We start from the raw sequence: 23697 nt of genomic DNA, 5'->3' as shown, positions 1-23697 counted from the left end.
AGGTAAGAATCCTGCCTCGAGCATGGATGTGTGTGATGTCCTTAGGTTAGTTAGGTTCAAATAGTTCTAAGTTCTAGGGGACTGATGACCTCTGATGTTAAGTCCCATAGTGCTCAGAGCCATTTGAACCATTTGGAGCGAAATTTGTATAGACATCATCCTTCAGGTGAGGAAACACGCCACCAATATTTATGTCGCTCAACTTCTACTTGGTGTTGCGATTTTTTTCCCGTCAATGAATCTGCGACGATACTCCGTATAATCTTATAGATCTTCGTACCTAGCCTTTCAGAAATCTAGGAAGAGGGAATCCACCTGTTCACTTGCATCTGACATGTGCAAGATGTCGTTTATGAATGAAGCAAGTTGTTTCACATGAGTGGTTCTTTTTTCTGAATCTGTGCTGATTGTTTGAGAGAAGCTTGTTTTTCTCCAGGAATATCATAACTTTTGAGCTTAGAATATGCTCGAGGATCCTGCAACAGATAGACGTCAGCGATGTTTGTCTCTAATCCTATGCATCCCATCTCTGGCCCTTTTTGTAATCAGAAATGACCAGCGCCTTTTTCTATTCAAACAGGACTATTCACTGTTCAGGGGAGCCACGATAAATGTGATCTAGGACGCTAAACCGTAATCCTTGTTTTTGATGCACCCTGAGAAATTAAAGCTATGCTCCAGACCGGGACTTGAATCTGGAGATCGGCTTTATGACAGGCTGCATTGTCATGCTGATACAGTCATCGTCTCCGAACTTTTCCTCTACTGTACGCAGCACACAATGCTGTAAGATGTTTTCATATGCTTCAACATTTCGCATTTTCTTAGGCACAATGGGGGACCCCCATCTCAATCACGAAAAACACCCTCCGTACAGTAACATCACCTCCTTTGTAGTCCACACTTGTCACAATACACCGTGGGAAATAACCTCCTTGAGGCATTCGCCAAACTCAAACCTACCCATTGCATTTCCGCAGGATATGGCGCGATTCCTCGCACAGTCATTTTGCCATCTGGAGTGCTGATAGCACTATGGAATTCGCAAGTGATTCCTTCGTGAGGTTCCAAGCGATTTTTTACTACCACCCTCCACAATCCTCGACAATTCCTATCCGTCAGTACATGAGATCTGCCCGGTGTTCTCTTAGCTATGGTTGTTCCTTTGCATTTCCACTTCACAATCGCATCACTAAAAGTTGAAGACCTGAAATACTCCCCGTGTCCTTTTATACTGGCCGGTCCGAATCTTGTGACCTGTAGTGGTCAATTACAAATTACGTAAAGCTGTTGGTTGGTTGATCTGAAGAAGGGCACCAAACAGCGAGGTCATCGGTAGCGTGGTGTTAGGGAAGGAAGGGGAAGAAAGTCGACCGTGCGCTTTCAAAGGAAACATCCCGGCATTTGCCTGAAGCGATCTGAGGAAATCACAGAAACCTAAATCAGGATGGCCGGACGCGGGTTTGAACCATCGTCCTACTGAATGCGAGTCCAGTGTACTAACCACTGCGCCACCTTGCTCGGTACATACAGCTGTCCGGATAGTTTTGATTAGATAGTATATGGAGGGTACACAACACTATAAAAGTAGTGGCTGAAACGAAAACACTGCCCAGTACTAATCAACTGTAATATAATAAACCGTCATAGTACCAGAAAAGGTCAAATAGGTAATATCATTAGCAACCAAGGGCACATTAATACGTTGTTCTCATTCACGTCAAACGAAAAGACGCGAACTGTTTTTAATTTTTTTTTTTTTTTATGCTGGCTGGACAGCTTGATGTCTTGCGCACCTAAGGGAGAGAAGTCGTGTGCGTCATCTGTCTGTGAATCGTCTAAAGTTTGTTCTGTATGTTATGAATTTTAACTGTTTTGTATATCGCATTGTCCGAGGCGGAATTCGGGGATCAGCTCAGTATTTGCCTAAACGAGCGTAGAAAACAGCCTAAAACCATACTGATGCTGGCCATTGTACGAGCCCATGCTCGTCAATCCGCCACACAGATTAGATCCACGTCTGGTTCATATTCCTGTCTCTCAAGCTAGCGTACTCCGCTTTACGCTCCAGGAGCAGGTTTGGTCTTGCACGTTATCTATGGCTTGAAAATGGTATGTCAGCTGAAAGTTGCCAATAGCGGATTTTGTATCCCCACCAGACTCTTGTACACTGGTGTCTAAAATTAAAGCCACAAACCGCTATTTCCCCGTCCCGTGTCTAATTCACGATATAATCATATAATATGTCAACCAGATGTCCGTACGATCGTGTTCTGCACGGAAGATGGCATTCCGGTCAACGAACAACCATGCCAACGATAACGTCAGGGCACCTGTGAAACAACGTAGTGTTTGCTGGGTAGCGCCACATCCACAAAAGTTCGTACACAGACACAGGCGGTGCAATATGGCACAGAGAAGATGCCAACCCGACTCTCTGCGGTGGAGGACCAGACAATGACACAATCAGGGCTGTCGCAAACTGATGTGGCCCGATGGCTTATGTGAATCGATGTGTCGTTTCTCGGATGTGGCGACAGTGTATAGAGACTGAAACTGCATCCCGAAGACCAGAGCAGGACCGACCACGTGTGACTTCAGAAGAGAGGGCCGTTATTTGGCTGTAAGGGCACGACAGTAGCGCTTAGTACTGCCCGGAAACTGGAATTTGAGCTCGCAGAATCCACTGGAAGTCTTGTGTCAAGTCAAACGGTGTGCAGAAGGCTTCGGCAGAGTGGCCTTTATTGTCGGAGACCTGCTGTATGTCTACCTCTGACGTGTCTTCACAGAAGGGAACGTCTAGACTGGGGTCATCAACAAGCAACCTGGACGGTCGAAGAGTGGCCAATGTTGTTTTCACAGATGAGTCCCGATTTAATCTGCAGAGTGACTCTCGATGGATTAGCATCTGGAGGGAACGTGGAATGCAATTTTGGGATCCAGATGTTGTGGAAAGAGATCAATATCGAGGAGGATCCCTAATGATGTGGGCAGAGATTATGTTTACCAGTCGAACCGCTCTTCATGAAATTGTATGGGTGAATCGGCAAGGCTTAACTGCTGTCAGGTATCGTGACGAGATCTTGGGGCGTCATTTGCGGTTGTTGCGAGGTGCTGTGAGCCTAGACTTCGCACCGATGGACGATAATGCTCGACCTCACAAAGCACGGGTGGTTGATATTTTCTTGGAAGCGGGAGATATTGTACACATGGCGTGGCCTGCCCGCTTTCCCAATCTGAATCCAGAAGAGCATGTCTGGGATGCATTAGGAAGACGGTCTGCGTCACGTCAGCATCCACCAACCACTCCCCAAGAGTGCGAGCTGCTCTCCAGGAAGAAAGGGCGTTATTGCCGCAACATGAGAAGGATGACATCATTCACAATACACCCCATCATTGTCAGGCCTGGATTGCTCCCAGAGGTGGTCACACGCCATACTGATCACATTAACCAGTTGTCGGAATGTGTGTGCAGATCCGTTGCAAGTTGGAAAAAACGAAGAACACTTTTGTCTACCGTTATGCTCGTTGCAGTTGCTTACGTTCTGTATTCGTTACATTGTTTCTAGTTTACCTTCACCTGTTTAATAAATAAACGAGACCTGGCAAAATTTCCGTTTGTTGCTTTAATTTTGTACACCAGGGTATGTCAGACGAGAAGTTGTTCGCTGTCGAGAGCCATCAGTGACTGCATCCTAAGCAGCGTGAGTGTCGCGTACATTGGCCAGTTCTTGTGGGGTCTTAGCTTTCCTGGTTCGACCAGGCGGACTCCGAAGTTAGTCGCATGCTAACGCAAGCCCAGATCTTGTTTCATCAGCCCCCACCCGCTCGGCATAAGCGTTAAATTCTTCGCGCTTTGCTCTCATAGTTTCCGTGTTTGTCACTGACCGTGCCTTCAGTCTCTCCGGTCGCGGGTTAGGTTTGTACCCGACGTTTCTCTCGGGCTCCACGCGTCATGGTACTCTGTGCTCATCTCGAGCGTAGCGAGGTAATAGTGGCAACAAGAAACGCTCGAGATGAGCACAGAGTACCATGACGCGTGGAGCCCGCGAGAAACGTCGGGTACAAACCTAACCCGCGACTGGAGAGTAAACAATAATTACAGTCGACGGCGTAAATGTTGTCATTTCACGCGTATTTCATTTGTTAATACGTTTAGCCAATTTATCTGCTATTACTCGTGTACAAAAGGAAGAAGTACTACGCCATTTTCTGCAACTTCATTTCAGATGCAGCCCAGACAACTTTATTAATAATCAAGTAATTAGACACCTAAACGATGACTGTTAATAGAACGCGGCTACTGTTTGTCATGTATACTAGAAATTTCAGTAAATTGCCGACAGTTGTGGCCGAGCGGTTCTAGGCGCATCGGTCCGGAACCGCACTGCTGCTATGGTCGCAGGTTCGAATCCTGCCTCGGGCATGGATGTGTGGGATGTCCTTAGGTTAGTTAGGTTTAGGTAGTTCTAAGTCTAGGGGATTGATGACCTCAGATGTTAAGTCCGATAGTGCTCAGAGCCATTTGAACCATTTTTTCAGTAAATTAACAGGACGGTGGAATCTCTTGACAATAACATTCTTCTTAATCCTTGGTAGATCTTGGCTGTCGCCAAGTTCAGTGGTTCTCGCTAACGCGTCCGTTGGCGAGTCATAGTCTGCCAAAACGAGTCCTGGGACAGAAAGAGCTGCACGTTCCAAATTAGGCAAGAAGGCAGTGGAAGGTAGTGATCTTCACTTTTTTAACATCAGGCGCACTGATGTTGTCTGCGATACTTGCATACTTCCGCAGCATCTCTCCGAGAGATGACATGATACACTGCGTTGTGCCTGGCGCATTATGAATGATCGGAAGGCAGTTATGCATAAACTGTCAAGCGGTTCAACGTATCCTCGTGAAATAACACGATAAAAACTCACGATAAGCCGAGAAAAGTGCCCTCACCCCCATGTGCAATAATACTGTGGTCAACTAATACGTTGCATTCACAGGTCGCTTACATTAGAACTACACTACTGGCCATTAAAACTGCTACACCATGAAGATGACGTGCTACAGAAGCGAAATTTAATCGACAAGTAGAAGATACTGTTATATGCAAATGGTTAGCCTTTCAGAGCATTCACACGAGGTTGGCGCCGGTGACGACACCTACAACGTGCTGACATGAGGAAAGTTTCCAACCGATTTCTCTTACACAAACAGCAGTTGACCGGCGTTGCCTGGTGAAACGTTGTTGTGATGCCTCGTGTAAGGAAGGGAAATTCGTACCATCACGTTTCCGACTGTGATAAAGGTCGGATTGTAGCCTATCGTGATTGCGGTTTATCGTATCGCGACATTGTTGCTCGCGTTGATCGAGATCCAATGACTGTTGGCAGAATATGAAATCGGTGGGTTCGGGAGGGTAATACGGAACGCCGTGCTGGATCCCAACGGTCTCGTATCACTAGCAGTCGAGATGACAGGTATCTTATCCGCATGGCTGTAACGGATCGTGTAGCCACGTCTCGATCCCTCAGTCAACAGATGGGGACGATTGCAAGAGAACAACCATCTGCACGAACAGTTCGACGACGTTTGCAGCAGCATGGACTATCAGCTCGGAGACCATGCCTGCGGTTACCCTTGACGCTGCATCGCAGACAGGAGCGCCTGCGATGGTGTAATCAACGACGAACCTGGGTGCACGAATGGCAAAACGTCAATTTTTCGGATGAATCCAGTTTATGTTTACAGCATCATTATGGTCGCGTCCGTGTCTGGCGACATCGCGGTGAACGCACATTGGAAGCGTGTATTCGTCATCGCCATACTGGCGTATCACCCGGTGTGATGGTATGGGGTGCCATTGGTTACACGTCTCGGTCACCTCTTGTTCGCATTGACGGCACTTTGAACAGTGGACGTTACATTTCAGATGTGTTACGACACGTGGCTCTACCCTTCATTCGATCCCTGCGAAACCTTACATTTCAGCAGGATAATGAACGACCGCATGTTGCAGATCCTGTACAGGCCTTTCTGGATACAGAAAATGTTCGACTCCTGCCCTGCCGGGCACATTATCCAGATGTCTCACCAATTGAAAACGCCTGGGCAATGGTGGCCGAGCAACTGGCTCGTCACAATACGCCAGTCACTACTTTTGATGAACTGTGGTATCGTGTTGAGGCTGCATGGGCAGCTGTACCTGTAGACGCCATCCAAGCTCTGTTTGACTCAATGCCCAGGCGTTTCAAGGCCGTTATTTCGGCCAGAGGTGGTTGTTCTGGGTACTGATTTCTTAGGATGTATGCACCCAAATTGTGTGAAAATGTAATCACATGTCAGTTCTAGTATAATGTATTTGTGGAATGAATACCCATTTATCATGTGCATTTCTTCTTGGTGTAGAAATTTTAATGGTCAGTAGAGTATTAAGACCATTTAGATAGGCCTGAAAAAGGTGTTGTAATATTCATACATATTATGAAAATGTACGTATGTATATATTTATGTATGTTCCACATTTCCACCTAAATCACTGGACCGATTTAAACCAACCTTGGTACACATATTATTTACTGTCTGGAAATCAGGGGTAAGAACAACCTACCCATCAAAGGGATGGGGGTGAAAAAGTAGCGAATACCTTTACATTTGTTAACCAGTATTTGGGAATGAGAGAATTTAGTGACTTACAACAGACTTTACGCATCATTTCATAACTTATCAAAACTTTTTCTCGATGACAACCTCCACAAAATGGTGTAAGGAAAAAAGTTTATCGCTTACTACTTTTTCGATCTTTATGCATTAAAACTGCCGCACGAAGCATGACGTTCTAATTTATTATATCTTTACAACTGACTATATTAACGACAAATTTTGCAGACAGCATTCATATGTACAACTGAGTGTATCCGCAAAATTATGTGATTGTACGACGCATAGTTCAGGAGATATGGTGTCATAAACACTGACCTCAGTGAGAAAGTTCCCAACAATCATGACTTTTTAATTTATTACTTTTTTACTGTAATTATATTTACAATACATTTCGCAGAAAGTAGACACATACACCACTGGATGTACTTTCAAAATTGTATCATTTTACGGCACATGGTTCAGGATACAGGATATCATAAACATTGAGCTGCATGAAAATGAAATTTCAGGGAAAAATTCGCTAGAGATACAGGCGCAGTATGTGTAGAGATATGTGTGAAATGCGTTAAACATATGTGAAACGCAACTGACATCTACGTACGTGGGCTAATACATGGGTAAAAAGCTTGTCCTAAACGCGTTAAACGATTTGAACTAAATTTGGTATATATGTTATTTACGATCCGCAAAGGAAAATGGTGGGGATAATAATAACTAGTCTCCTGTTGGGGCGAGGAAGATAATGTGGACAGAGAAGTGGGGAGGAGGAGATGGATAGGGAGAGGAGGAGGGAAAATTGACTGAGGGGGGAGAGGGGGAGATGGACAGAGAGAGGCGAAGAAAACGATAGGTAGAGAGAGGAGAGGAGCGGAGGGGGAAGGAGTAGATAGATAGAGGGGGAGGAGTAGATATACAGAGAGAAGAGTAGGAGGAGATGGACAGAGGAGCAGGAGGAGATGTACAGGGAGTTGGGGTTGGAGTAAATCGAGAGAGAACAGGTGAAGGAGGAGATGGAAAGAGACAGGGTGCGGAAGGAGATAGACTAATGGAAGATACGAATAAATGCATACAGGGCCAACACCGGCGACTCAGCTCGTAGCGATATAAACGGAAACTCTTTTCACCGCGTACGCCAAACTAGCACGAAATCTTTGAAGAGTGCTGCACGCTGGCTAGTTCTAATCTGGCTTTCCCACAACATACAATCCGACAAAGCAGAGTGTTTCCCTGAGGAAGAGAGAAGCACTTTGAACCATTGTCTTTCGAAAGGAAATAGATTCAAATGTTCGTTTGCACAGGATGTGGCAAAAAAATCACATCACTAAAAGCCACGATCGCATTACTCTACATCTTTGAAAAGAATCACAAAAGAGAAAGGCCAAAAATGCCTTGCGCATATTGGTTCTCCTCGTCCATCCAGGAGCACACACTTTGCTGGGTTGGGCTATACGAATATTCGATTTCTGGGTCACTTTCCTCTTTACATTTTAGCATGCAATATGCAAATAATTCAAAAGCCAACGTACAAGGATGACAGTCTGCATGATTTGTAAACAAGATACTAACTGTCTCAGTTCCTAACATCACTCATCAGTTCCTTTAGTTTGGGTGATATTTCTGCAAGTAATGTTCTCAGTTTCTGGATTTTCAAATTAAAATAAGATTATTTCGTGTCCAGAACATCGAAAAATTCAGTGAAACGACAGTTATATTTCTGATATTCCCCATAATTCTAGTGAAATAATAGCTGTTTGTGTTAAGCAACAATTTACATTCTTGTGTCATTTAACATTGTAGTCGTATCAGAGAGAACGCTCATGGTTATTTATTTATTTATTTTGTCGACAGATGTACGCCTGTCTTCTTGGATTAATTTATTCACATACACACATCAAAAATGTTTTGCATCACCTCGGTTCCGTGAGTTCCTGAACTTGTACAGAAAGTTGGTAGAGAGATCAACATAAACATCATTTCCGCCCTTTTTATTCCTCGTGAAAACCACAAAAGTTGTTCAAATAGCTCTGAGCACTAAGGGACTTAACATCTGAGGTCATCAGTCCCCTAGAACTTAGAACTACTTAAACCTAACTAACCTAAGGACATCACACACATCCATGCCTGAGGCAAGATTCGAATCTGCGACCATAGCAGTCGCGTGGTTCCGGACTGAAGCGCCTAGAACCACTCTTCCACCACGGCCGGCTCAAAGCGACTGTCTCTGCGATACAGTATCCACAGTCAACATCTATCTTCAGGAGTTCTGGGAACCGTGGTGATGCAAAACTATTTTTTGATGTGTTTATATTGACTGAACATTGCCAGTTACATTACAGAAAAAATGTAGGGTAACATTTTTAACTGGAAACTGAATATAAAAATGAAAGTAAAGAGTTTACAGAAACTGCAACGCTTCACTGATAATGCAAATGAACATAAAAACATTTTCTAAAACAGGCTGTACTCTCCAGTTCGTGAAGTCTCGAAACGTACTGTAGGTGTTCCCTGCAAGTGGGCTGCGTAAATTACTATTTCTTATATCATATTATTATACGTAACACATCCTACCGGTATAGTTTTAGTTTCGGGAAAACTCTAGACAGAATTTTAATTAGAAATAGTGTATCTATAAGCAGATATGCAGATACTTGCAATACATGCTTCTAACAGACTGCAACTAAGCCTCTGATGACAGTGTCAAAGGAAACACTCACTCATACTGTATCACACCAGCTTACCAAGTCTAACCATATTCAGGAATATGTAAACATTTTACCTCTGTGCCAAGCAATGCACCATCTCGTATACGGTAGAAGAAAAACAGTCAACGAATTTCATTTCATCTCAGTTGTTAGTTAGGTTCACGTTCGAGAGATAATTCTCATGACTTCTGTTAACATTATGTGGAATCTGTATGCTTACTGGCTACGTATACATGGTTTGCTCGTGGTTGTAGCTACATACTGCCCATTAACTTACTAATAATTAGTACACTCAGGTACATTTAATAAACATGTTTCCATTTGGCGATAATGATGTGACTAGTGAAACGCACTTAAATTTAAGAGTAAACACTTTTGTCTTCTGTAATAAATACTCTACTTGCTTTTAAGATAAATTCGTCTGTAGAACATAAATTGTGCGTCCTCTTTTATTCTTGCGTGATGTGTCAGAAGAATGATTGGCAGTCCGTCTCGTGTACATCCGAATTCTCTTCAATGCCTGATAAAAAGAATCAAGCACCCAGTAGGGAAGGAGTAAACTAAATGAAACTTCAGAGGTTGATATGGTATATGACGTTATTTCAGTGATTACAATATCGAGTAAAATTTGCAAAGAACTTGGCAGAATAATCCCTGGTCCCATAAATGTTCTATCGTGGACAGATCTGGGGTCTTCCTGGCCTCGGGAGTCCCTCAACATCGCTCAAACAGTTCATACAGACGCGAGCCATGTGTGGGTGTGCATTGTCCGTTGAAAAATGTTACTATGTACATAACTGTCGCATCGGAAGTAACACACGACGATGCACAACGTCTGTTACATATCGTTGTTCCCTCAAACCCTACCAGTCAAGACCTCAAGTAATACTCGATGGCTCCCCACACCACGACTCCAGGAGTAACACGACTGAGCTTCTTCTAAACATTGGAAGAATAGACCTCTCCCGAGGTCGCTACCGTACTCGCCGATGATAGCGATTTGGGGTAGCGCGGAACTGCGGTTCATCTCCGAAAAACTGCGACGACATTCGTCAACAGTTCCTGCTTGCCAGACATGGCACCACGCCAACCACGACCGTTTGTGTTGTGGTGTAAACGGCAGCCTGTCTATGGGATGGTATTCTCCTAACCCGTCTGCTGCTAGTCTCTAACCAATGGTGCAGTACGACACAGAACGTTGTACAGAATCAGCAGCAGGGTGGGGAAGTTTGAGCACAGCCTGTATTGTTGCCAGATTTCTGATGACGTCATCGATGATTTACCCTGATGTTGTCATGGATTGTTGCCAAGTTTTCCCAACCTCGTCCCCTCTGATATCAGAGGCCAATTTCCCTATGTATAACATGATGGGAAATTTAAAAAAATGGTGAGAAATTCAAAATAGCCCAATTGCCAAGAAGGCGGACCTGTGCATGGCCCTCTGATGTCAGAGGTCTCTTGTGCTAAATGTAAATTGGCAGAAAAATCAAAAGATGCAAGATGGGCAATTGTCCTATTGGTGAAATTTTCAAAAAAATCTGCATTATTGGCAATCCAAAATGGCGAACCTGTGCACAACTTGTATAGTTGCCAGGTCACTTGTGCAGAAAGAGAATCCAAATTGTCACATCTGGTTATATGGACAAAGTATGCATGGTTACCAGATCGCTTGTGTTAAGTATAGAATCTAATATTATGGACCTGTGTGTACTAACACACCACGCATGGTTACCAGGTCACTTTTGCTAAGTATGGAATCCAAGATGTGGGACCTGGGCATATGACTACCGCCCTCCTGGTTGCCAGTTCAATTTTTCCAAGTATAGAATCCAAGATGGTCACTTACAAATTCTAAGGTGGCCACTGGGTTTTCCCCTTGACGTCAGAGTGAAACTAGGCCAGCTGTCACAAGTATGAAATCCTGGAGCTCAGTTTAAAATGGTGGGAAATTCAATTGTCCCAGATGTCCTAATATTAAGATAACATCTAAAAGATTTTACCCACACCTCTGATGTCACAGTTTACTGCCACAGCTTGCATGTTTAATCAGTTTCCCCCACCCCAGTTACACAAAGTTTAAAATTATGTAGCTCACGTCTGGTGTTTAAAGAATTACCGCTACGTGTAGTAGCATAGGACCAATTGCATCTTTATATAAACGAATGCGGGACTCACTGTAGAGGCCCACCTCACAGCTGGATCCAGCAATGTGCTATACGCGAAGTTCGTAAGAGACAGGCCACTACAACAGCTGCCAACCACCACATCTCCCAGAAAGGTTCACGTGTCTCCATTTGCCTGCAGGTGGGCAAAACGCATCCACAACACCATCTTTCACTGTCATCCAGTGGCCTACTGCTCGCAGTGGGTTCCATGTAGATGCTGCTGGATCGACCATCTGACGCAAAGTATGTGCCATGCTAGGCACTCTACAGGCATCCAGCTGTGTGATGTCACCTGGTGCATGCTGCCAGCTTCATGTCCCATCCACAGCCCCTCAAAAGCACATGAGGCTAGGAGCCATTAGATTACCCGACAGGCTACAGCCTACAGGATTATGTGTCTGGACTGGCCGGTGCTATGTCATGCAGTTTCGAATGTGAACAGGTGCTGATTGCAGGATCACAACTGGTATGCTCTAAGGCATCACTTTCAGATGCATTTCTAAAACTACATAATTCTGACTTACCCATTCCCTAATTTTAGAACTGTACTGTTTCTGGCCTCCTGGTCGTCTGGAATATTTCCAGGAATGTGATGTTATTAATGTTCCAGCACCCAGACCTACTTCTATCTATGCTATTCCTAGCAAGGATTTTCTGTTTATAGCTCCACACACATTGGTCACAAATTTTAATGGGCTGAAACTCCAGTCCAATATTAGCATAGGCACTGCAATGACTGCACACTTTTTTGATGCGTGACAATATTATTCTTTACCTGGCATCGCTTTTTGTTATTGTAGGATTCTGGCGCAGTAGAAATTTGTCAATAGTCATATACGACAACAATTCTAATTGAACTATATGGATAACACAAGTGATGGTCTGCTTAAAAGCGTGTTGGTACACTTTTTAGACCCAGTACACCAGCGACTGTGAGTGACAGATGCCCTTGGTAGATTTGTGGAGGTATATGGCAAAAAATTTTTATGAAATTCCCATCAGATTTCAGGCCCGCAATTTCAATTTTCCAATATTGTGACAGAATGCACAATTACCTCTAAAAGTTAGATAATGGAGAGCTGGACGAAATTAGTAGGTGCAGTTCTGGCAGGTTACAGTAATATCTACTGAATTATTATGTTAAGGGTGTCCCAGGTATTCATGAAGAGGCCCAAAGGACAGATTACACCATCAACATCACTGTCGCTGGTGGAACAACAGCAATGAACATCGCTTCCGAGTTAGACGACATGTTAGCTAAGAGGTCATTTGATAGAAGCATTGTTCACATGTCAGATATCACAATTTAGACATAACAAGGATATAACACCATCCTACAGTCCTTGGGTATATATTTTAAAATAATGTTATCGAAGGACATTTTACTCACAACAGATAGGGAGCTACTTGACAGGAACACTTAGTGTAGCTTCACGCATCGCTCTTTCCAGAAACCATTTTGAACAGCCATTGTACGAACGATTTCCCATAAGAGTTACATTCCCAACCAATGAAATAACATCCATTTGTATGAAAAATTCTTCACACTATATAGAACAACTGTTATGACCTACTTTGCACTCCACATGGTCGCGTAGGATTGTCAACAGATCGAGCATGCTCGCGAAGTGGAACTACGGTGGAATCTTTCGTGCTTCCACAGGTATGTGGTATCACAAGTTTTATGCAAAGTCTAATGACACACCGACATCAGCCAACGATTGTGCTGTGAGGGATGTGATACGAAAAGGTGTGGAAGAACTAAGTATTGAGGGGAGCATCTCAGAATAATATGATAATTTCACATGTCTAGTGGCACTTCATATCATCTACACGGAGTTTAAATATTTATTTCCCGACGTACATTTTGAATCTCTGGAAGTATCTAGAATGATCGTGTAACTTAGCTATACAGCGTTTATGTATTTCAATCCTGTCTTTGGTTTTAACCAATGTCTACCATGAGCTGTAATATTTCATTTGTCACAGTTTGTTATCGATTTTGCTTACGAAATCAGGCTATTATCAATACATATTTCGATAGTCTGCTAACGATTCATATCTTACTGGCCACAGTGACGAAAACAAGCTACTCGGCCTGCCAGCAGCGTTAGAGGTCTGAACTTAATGGTACACAACTGATATTTTACTAACGTTGTGAACAAAAACAGAACACTAGCTCACCCTAGTCTCCGTCTTACAATAACTGTCAAACAAGCGGCTAGCGAAATGTACGCATAGCACTGGCAGAAATTTCCCATTTTTCTGAGAGACTCAAAATCACTACAGTTACGAAGCTAAATGACTTAGTTTACGTCCAAGCCACTTACAAGTACACCAGATGTGACAGAGAAACGGCATAGCTCACTTTAGTTCCTTCATTTGACTGGCTCTAATGTCAATAGGGAGTGAAAATTGATGTTTCAATTTCGTTTTATTACTGAGAACTATGCAAAATCTCAAACCACCGTAGTATGATTGAGAGGATGTACCACAGACAGTTATCATGCTATAAGACAGAACACAGTTCATTATTCCGGATGGTGAATGTCCCACTTCTTAACACGCATTAACAACTCAGCATATACGATCAGCAGCACTATAAGATTGTTCAGCGATGATGCTGTTGCATAGATGAAAGTATCATCATGGGACAATGGCAAGCAGCTGCGGAAAACTGAGGACAAAATAAATGATGTTTCTGTAACATAGGGAAAGAACCTGCACATGACAATTAACCCTGTACATCACCATCCTACAGCAAAATTACAACAAACTGTCCACATTACAGTGAAACTGTAACAAACCGCTCATGTTACAATGAAACTGTAACAAATGGCCAATTTTAGAGCAAAATTGTGATAAATTGCCCAGGTTAGAGCAGAATTGTAATTAACTGCCTCTGTTAAAGCAAAATTGTGATAAACGAACCATGTTACAGCAAAAATATAACAAATTACTCCATACATCACGTCATAGTAATCATTGTAACAAACTACCAATTACATTTCTATGTTTCAAGACAATTCGATGAACTCCTCCTAGTTGTAGAGTACCACGAGAGTTGTGGAGCGAACCACAGACTTACCACAACAGGTTTGTCCAGTTCTGCTTCGCTCACATACTGATAGTACTCATATGGGACCTATTAATAGAGCCATCATCACAGCTTTCACAAGACCTCTTAGCATCCAATTTGAATATCCTATGTGGATTTTCCCTGACGTCACAATAGAAGTAGATCATTCGGGCTAAATTTAGAATCCAAGATGGCCATTAGTCATACTGTGTTTTCCCATGATATCCTCTGATGTGGGAGCTCTTTATAGTTGGCCTACTTTCCTGTGCAACATTACCAGCGAAAAATATGTGTTCCAAATTCCATGACACTGCAGTTGCCTAACCACACCACTCTCCTGCGCTGAAGCAAATTTGGCAGACGTGCTCAGTACACAATAGTGAAATGTTGACTTTCATGAAATGTCATCAGAGATACACACCCCTCAGCCAAATGGTAAATAGGCTCCAACAGTGTAATGTGTATATTAACTACTCTTAATGTTTATTTTCATTATTATTATTATTATTATTTATTGTGTGTATGTGTTTTCAAAGTTTTCATTTATTTCTCCCTCAGTACTACAGCTGCCTGATGCAGCGCCTGACACATTGGAGTGTAAATCAAATCAGCACGCAAAATTGTTTCCAGATTGGCTCCTCGATGAAGTGCCTGATACATTGCAGCGCAAATCAAGTCAGCACACAAAAAACTTGTTTCCAGACTTTGAGTTTCCCTATCTACAATGTCTGCACAGACAGTTGAGCTGCCAGCATTGCATAGTGTATCGATGAAGAATGTGTTGTCGTGCACTACAATGTACAGGGTGGGAGTTTAACATAGTGGTAATTTTTGAAAATTCACAAATTAGTGACATGAAAGTAGTGTTATCAGACTGTGAGTAGTATCAGTTATGCTACAGACAACTGCAGTGTTCAGTGCACAAACACCTGAAATGCTCTAGAGTGCAATATAGAATGTGTTGGGGAATCCCGGAATCAGTTAAAATATGCAACACCGAGAACACCTTACAGTGCACTCAGTTTCAGGAATCTACATTCAGAAACAGCCATGCAGCATGTGGTGGATGTGTGTATTGAGTGAAATCCTTATGTATATAGATTTTATGGAAATGTTTGGTGAAGTCTTATAGAACTTGCCTGTCAGAACACTTCACAAGATCACGAATTCATTGCTACAAATTTCAATGAGTGTTGTGCATGCTAGGCATCAGCATGCAGTATTATGTATGACGTATTAGTATCCTTGTGGATATCGGTGCAGAATTTTGTGCATATTTGAACTTGTATAAATTAACCCAAATTGCAATGAATAGATGACTGTCTCTCACTCTGTGTCTTTGTACCAAACCTCCAACAAATTGAAGAAACCCTTTAAAAAACAGTTATATGAAAAATACTGCAGATTGATGATTGAGAATGATGCTGGAAAGAAAATAATGACATTGTTTTAACAACATTTTAAAACTGGGTTTTCCCTGATGTTATACGATATAACAGTTGTAAGAGCTGTTTAGAGCTCACAAATATTCCATAGTTGGCAGACACTACTACTTAGATTTTTTTGGCGCAACGCAGTTTACTAACTTGTACAAAACTTTTCCACAGTTCATCGGCACTCTTATGCTCCACCTTGTTTTCCATTGATTTGATTGTTCAATATTTTTATCCTTGAATTTGCACCCTGTATGTGATTTACGATGCCGCGCAAAACTGTTAAGGTTGCAGCGAGTAATATCACAATTAAACGTACCGAAATGGACGGTTCTCCGATTTTTGACAACAATGTTGAGAATGATAGTGCGTATTCTGCGGTGCAACAGTGGCAAGGCACCACAGAAAATGTTAGTTCCGTTACCAAAAATAATGTACAGTTTCACCTAATTTACCATCTGCTCTGACGGTCGATTCCGGTACAGCGGGAGATGCTGAGGTAGATATTGCTAACACGCACATGTCAGAACACGATTCTTTACCAAATCAGCTCAATGAACTTCCCAATTCTAGGACAGTCTATCAGAATGCCAACAGTGTGTCAGAGGACACAGTAGTGCAAAGTGCTCAATCTGTTTTTAAAAATCCGTCAGATTCCGTAAAAGGTAATTATGCAGACAATGCAACAGACGAGACGTCCATGATTGTAGATAATGTCTCCTCAGCACAAACCACAACACAGGTGACACCCGTCGCATCAGTTCAAAAGAATACGGAAGCGATGCTTCAAAATCTCATGCAAATGATGATTAAACAGAATAATCAATTGCGAGAACTGCGAGTTGACACCAGCATTCAGTTACGAGAAAAACAAGGTGATGACACCACTCAGTTCAATGAACAATTTTCCAGCATACGTTAGAGCTTAAATCGTACACAGAAGCGGTTGATAACCGTTTTAAACAAGTAGATACAGATATTAAGGTCAGTGGAAAACGTCTTTCCGATAAAATTGAAACCATAGCCAGGCAATGCGTAGACTGTACCAAGCCTCTAAGAGATGTCATTAATGCCTTAAGACATCAATCTAATGAAACCTATAAAAAGCCTACAGATGAAATCCAATCAATTAATGAAAGAATTGATCAACAAGACAGCCGGTTAGACGCACGTCTTCAAGTTCACACTGAGGCCTCAGAAAAGCGATACAAAGACTTTCTCCATAAACACACTGAGGAAAACAATCAGCCGGCCGGAGTGGCCGCGTGGTTCTAGGCGCTACAGTCTGGAGCCGAGCGACCGCTATGGTCGCAAGTTCGAATCCTGCCTCGGGCATGGATGTGTGTGATGTCCTTAGGTTAGTTAGGTTTAATTAGTTCTAAGTTCTAGGCGACTGATGACCTCAGAAGTTAAGTCGCATAGTGCTCAGAGCCACCATTTTTGAAAACAATCAGTTTTTACAGTCATTAGCAGTACAAAGACAGGAAGTAGAACAGCAGTTGCTCACTAGTCTTACAACCCATTTTGACGCGAGCGTAAATTCTGTTACAGACGATGTTAACACAGATCCGATATACCGACCTCGCACAGTCATCCTACACGAAGTGAAAACAGCTCTAATAACACTAAGATTTCTCGAATGTTAGAAATTAATCAGGGTCAAGGGCAATGGGTAGTACAGTCTATTGAAAACATAGAGGCCACGGATAGATAAAGTATGATATCTGCGATAGGTAAGTGCCATGCCGTCCTTGAAACCAACAGCGACGCGGTCGACAATACCGTCGGGCCGCAGTGCGACAAGCCACAGCTTACTTCAAAACAATGTAGAGCTACGCCGACCAAAACAGAACTCGGCTCCGCATATATCAGGCCCACTGACGTCAAAGCTACTTCCTTTTACTCGCCAAACCAGTCTGATTTAACAGCAGTGGAAAGATTCTATGAAATTAATCGCCAAGTCATCAGCAGCAAATCAGTTAACAACAAAGTAACCAAAGTTCAATATCACCAGCAACAAACTGTCAAGTATATTTATTTGAAAACATCGATTTCCAAAACTAATCACATCTACATTCATCTCAAATATATTATGCCAAGCCAAACAGTATATTGCAGTAAGTAAATACAACGTAGTAGATTATGCCATCACATAAATCGCTTTATATACGATTTTATTTTCCCGGACTGCGACGTTACACACTATTTTGACACTGATACACTGAATTTGTCTATTTTTTTACGTCTTTTGTACCTCAATGATATTTATTGTATTTCACTTTCTATCGCATAGAAATTATGAGAAATTACTGAAATTGCAATGTGGTAAGTTTTAGTGCATAGAATATGGCTGCGATTATGAACAAATTTATACGCACGCTTACTTCAGAAGCAAGAACTGGAAAAGAAAATTTTACGGTATTTATTCTGCGAAATTTCTATGTAACCAGCCACTTTATTTACGCTACAGATATGCACCAATCTTGACGAGATAAATTATTTCTTCAGTTCGGCGTTTTGCATTCTGAAGACATTACACCACTGCTATCCATTTTATAACGCTCTTCAGCTTTGTGTAAATTTTTTTGCTGCTTTTCAGGAACTTTGATAGTTGGCATTTGTCTTACGGAAGTCGTTATTTGCATTACCATTAAATCTCAACTTATGCTTATTTTGATTTTACATACCAGTCCACATAACTGTAAAACACATCAAACATTTTCCTTGGCACATTTCCGAAGCTTATACAAATTCTATTGGTACCTTGTTTTCACGATTCCTCGATTATTCAGCATTTCATTAGGCGGCATCTTGCCTGGTATGGAGAATCATGCAGGTCGGTTTTCTTACCGTAAGTATAGGCTTTGCATTTCTTTTCAGTTTTCATACGCATGTGCATGAAAACAACTGAAAGAGACGCCATTTATTTTGACATGTGTCCAGCAGATCACTGCAAACGGTAATTCAAATATTTTTTTCATGATAAGAATTTGTGTCCTTTGGTATATAGCCTCTATATATCTTATGTTCATTTATTTCTGATGCTATTTTGTCTTTACTGATAAAATGTAATGTACTATTTTTTTATGATGCTATGCTGAAATTTACGTTATTGCCTGATGAATTATTACTAAATTTTTTGTTAGGTTAGTCACTCTTTGTCATTTATAATGTTGCTATGTTTCATTTATGCCTAGTCCTGTGCTCTGTATTGTTATATATCTCAGTCAGTTGATGATATTACTAGTTTACCTGCTTTCACCTATGTAGATTTAAGAAATCAATGTATCCTGTAACTCATGTCCATTGCATATACTCATCCATTTTGTATATTCTCCAGAACCAATGTACCGAAGTTTCATTGTATGCAAACGAGCCATTATGCTCATAAACAGAACCACATGAAAGAGTGAAATGTGCCACCTCTAAAGGTGTGCAGGAAACGTATTACATAGGTCATAAGCAACTTTTATGGAATACTAAACACCACTGAAATTCCTCACACTGTTTCCTGGCAGGCCTTTATACACATTTTCCTGTTAGTGTACTAGGTAAATTAGGCAGATTACCTATAAAGATTTAGGATTTAGGATATTTTTTCTCTGCATTTTGTGTTACATATAACACTATTGTTACATGAGTGTTCATGTCCTGAGCTGCACAAATTTTATAGAATAATAATGGAATATTGAAGTTTAATGAGTGTTCATGCCCTGAGCTGCACTCCAATAATGAAGATTATATTGCCATATTGATGATTTTTCTATAACGATTTTGTATGATGTTAATATGTATTTTATGTGTGTTGTGTCCTTTCTAGGAAAATCTGTCTTACATTGTGCCACATAATTGGAGGTGCTTGTGAGAGACTGTGACAGATGCTTTGCACCTAAAAACTTTTTTTTCACCGTTCCTTATGAGATTGCATATGATACTGCCTTCTTATGTTAGCATATATGACTGCATTTTTTTTTCCAGGTTAATAATCACATTTCCAGGTTCCACTGTTTCTGCAATTAATTTGCATCTTTATGTATTTATCTCATAATTTACTGTGGTATGTTACATCTATCTAGTCAGTAAGCTATACTGCACTTAGTACTTGTTCTTTATGCTTGCATGTACTATAATCTCATTTTTTCTTTGTTCTGCCCATAGCAGTTCTTGGCTTTACAGATAAAGTGCACTGCTCTTATTAATCATTTCCATATGCTTTCCTGTAGAAATGCGCATTGTTAGAGATATACGTCATTTAATAGATAGTTTTATGAAGCCCTGAGGGTGCTACACAACCTATAAATATTGTGTCTTTACTCAGATGATACCACACTTTGGTTCTATGATTCTATTTGTTTAATATGTACTCATACAGGTACTTTTATATAATACTGCTATTTATGCACTATGTTCTTGTAAAAACCATGTCGAGTTACGTATTCTCATTATGAATTGTGCATAGATCTCTAGGTTATAGGTAAATGATTTTTTATGATTCTTTCTCAGCTTTTATGTTTATGCTATCTACTACTAGGCCACTTGGAGCCCGAAACATTTTATAGCTACTAATATCAGCACTGATGTACCTAGAAAGGCCACTTGGAGCCTCTGATTGATATTTTTCTCTACAGTTGTTTCAGTTATTAAGATTTACATGTATGCCAAGTAAAAGGCCAGCTGGAGCCATTCAATTATTGATTTTACTGTTAGGTTTTCTTAAGTAATTATGCCTGAATGTTGCATATACAAGGCCACTGAGAGAAACAGTAAAATGTAATTAACCAGTGACGTTGTGCGTAATATTTGGCTATTCTACGTCTAATTGGCACGCTGATGCCATACTTATTGATGTTGTCTTATTCAGAGTTGATTGCTTCATCCAGTCTGCAGTTTCATTAGGATACTGAACTTTTTTTCTGATCAGATAGATTACTCGATGGTGACATAGGTAGAAATGGTTACGTTCCACTACCTTACCTTTGCTACTTTTTTGTATCTTCCATTATCCTGTCTCCTGCCTCTGTTCATGGTACTGGAGCAATTCACTACCGGTATTTATACTTCAACATAAGTACTATGAATGTTGTTTGGATCTCAGAAGAATCTTTACTGTGAAGAGCATTGATGATGCTGCCCATCACGTTACTGATATTATGATAATCGCCAACTGCGGTTGTTGGTAATCTGTTGCCGAGCATCTATTGTATCTCTGCATAACACTGAGGAAAATAATATGGAGTTCAGATGTACTGGTACACTGCATGCAATCCCCATTGGTCACTACTAAGTTGTTCAACCTGTACAAAGCAAAAAGAAATGAGACTTATGATGCAGTCACTTCAACATGCTCATAGGCTTCACCATGATTCTTCCATTCACTTGCCCAATCCTATACCATTATCTTGACGATTAGGATTGTACAATGATTTTGCCTTATATGATTTATCTGTCAGCAAACTTGTTTACGAGACAGTTTACTCGTATTATAACCAGATTATGATTTATACTAATGCACCTCAGCACTATTAATTCTTTCGAGTTTAATACTGAACTTGCAATACATTTTGCTAAAAAAAACCGTGTTAGTAATTCACCATAATCAGTACCGCCTCCCAGTCTGGTCACATATTTTTCAAATTTTTTTTTGTTTTGTTTGTTAAATGTTCTCGCTTATCAGCCAAAGGAATTTCATGTGTATTTCAAAGTCTCATGGCCAGCTCTGCACACTGCTGAGCCTATAGCTAGCACTTATATATATATATTTTTATGAGAAACCAAAATATATCACATTCCACCGTTGCTGCTTTAGAAGTAAGACAATTTATTTGTTACGCGCACTGGGACCAAAGTTAATAGTTTTAAACAGCGTCATAGGATTCAGTGCCTAAGGTGCTGAATGTATTTTGCATTGACTGTATTTCTTTATTGGTATTGTGAGTTGCACTGCCCAATCGATTCGTATAAGTTTTCTCAACAATAACACAGATGAAGTACACCGCTTACAGTTACAACACGCTACACGACAACTCGAGTTTTGTATCCATTGCACAGTTCAGACATTCTTTCAACGTAATATGAAAATAAATATTTTTAAATGAACGTTACAAGGGTGTTTCCGCAAGAGCGGGCAAAAATGTAACAGAACATACAGAATGCTCCACTGAACAATTTGTGGTACGGAACCTGGGTCGGAGAAGCCAGCTTAAGGAGATATGGAAGTAAACTTGCCTGCCGCTTTGTCTGGCATTATAGTATTCCAACTTATTTGCAACTACCATGCGTACCAGTTTACACGTGCTGTGCTGTTTATTTACATGTACATTGTTTATTTCCTGCAATGAAATAAGGAGGACGAGCCTGATTACCAGGAAGTCATGATGCAGGTTTTGTTTACTTTACTTGTCCATACGATGGCTCTGTTGTATCGTACTTACATTGTCCCATGACAGAACGTGCTATGGAACAACGACAGACCCATTCATTGCTCAGTGATATTCAGAGACGTACAGTACAATATTGTGGAGCAGTACTAGTACAGTATTTCCTGGTAACTGGATTGGAAGAGAAGATCCTGTTCAATGGCCTGAGAGGTCAACTGACCTGAATCCTCTTGATTATTTCTGATCACTGGACTGGAAGGTGAGGTCCTATTCCACAGCCTGCGATGTCCCCTGAGTTGAATCACACTGATTATTTCCTATGGGAAAATTTTTGTCGTGCAACCACTCCGCCACAGGCCGTGCATTATGAACAGGTGCTCGATCGTGTTGAAAGATGCAATCACCATCCCAGAATTGCTCTTCAACAGTGGGAAACAAGAAGGTGCGTAAAACATCAATGTAGGCCTGTGCTGTGATAGTGACACGCAAAACAACAGGGGGTGCTAGCACCCTCCATGAAAAACACGACCACACCATTACAAGACTGCCTCCGAATTTTACTTTTGGCACTACACACGCTGGCAGATGACGTTCACCGGGCATTTGCCCTACCCACACCCTGCCATCGGATCGCTACATTGTGTACCGTGATTCATCTCCCTACACAACGTTTTTCCACTGTTCAAACGTCCAATGTTTACGCTCCTTACACCAAGCGAGACGTCGTTTGGCATTTACTAGCCTGATGTGTGGCTTATGAGCAGCCGCTCGACCATGAAATCCAAGTTTTCTCACCTCTCGTCTAACTGTTATAGTACTGGCTGTGGGTCCTGATGCAGTTTGGAATTTCTGTGTGATGGTCTGGATAGATGTCTGCCTATTACATATTACGACTCTCTTCAACTGTCGGCAGTCACTCTCAGTCACCAGACGAGGTCGGCCTGTACGTTTTTGTGCTGTACGTGCCCCTTCACGTTTCCACTTCACTATCACATCGGAAAAAGTGGATCTAGGGATTTTAAGGAGTGTGGAAATCTCGCGTACAGACGTATGACACAAGTGACACCAATTCACCTGACCACGTTCGAAGTCCATGAGTTCCGTGGAACGCCCCATTCTGCTCTCTGACGATGTCTAAAGACTACTGAGGTCGCTGATATGGAGTACCTGGCAGCAGGTTGTAGCACAATGCACCTAATATGAAAAACGTATGTCTTTGGGGGTGTCCGGATACTTTTGATCACATAGTTTATTTAAACCGTCAAGTGTCGTCAACCTCCACGAACGGC

This window comes from Schistocerca piceifrons, chromosome X, assembly GCF_021461385.2.
Source record: "Schistocerca piceifrons isolate TAMUIC-IGC-003096 chromosome X, iqSchPice1.1, whole genome shotgun sequence".
NCBI classification, from domain to species: Eukaryota; Metazoa; Arthropoda; class Insecta; order Orthoptera; family Acrididae; genus Schistocerca; species Schistocerca piceifrons.
Note: the sequence above shows the minus strand (reverse complement) of the source record.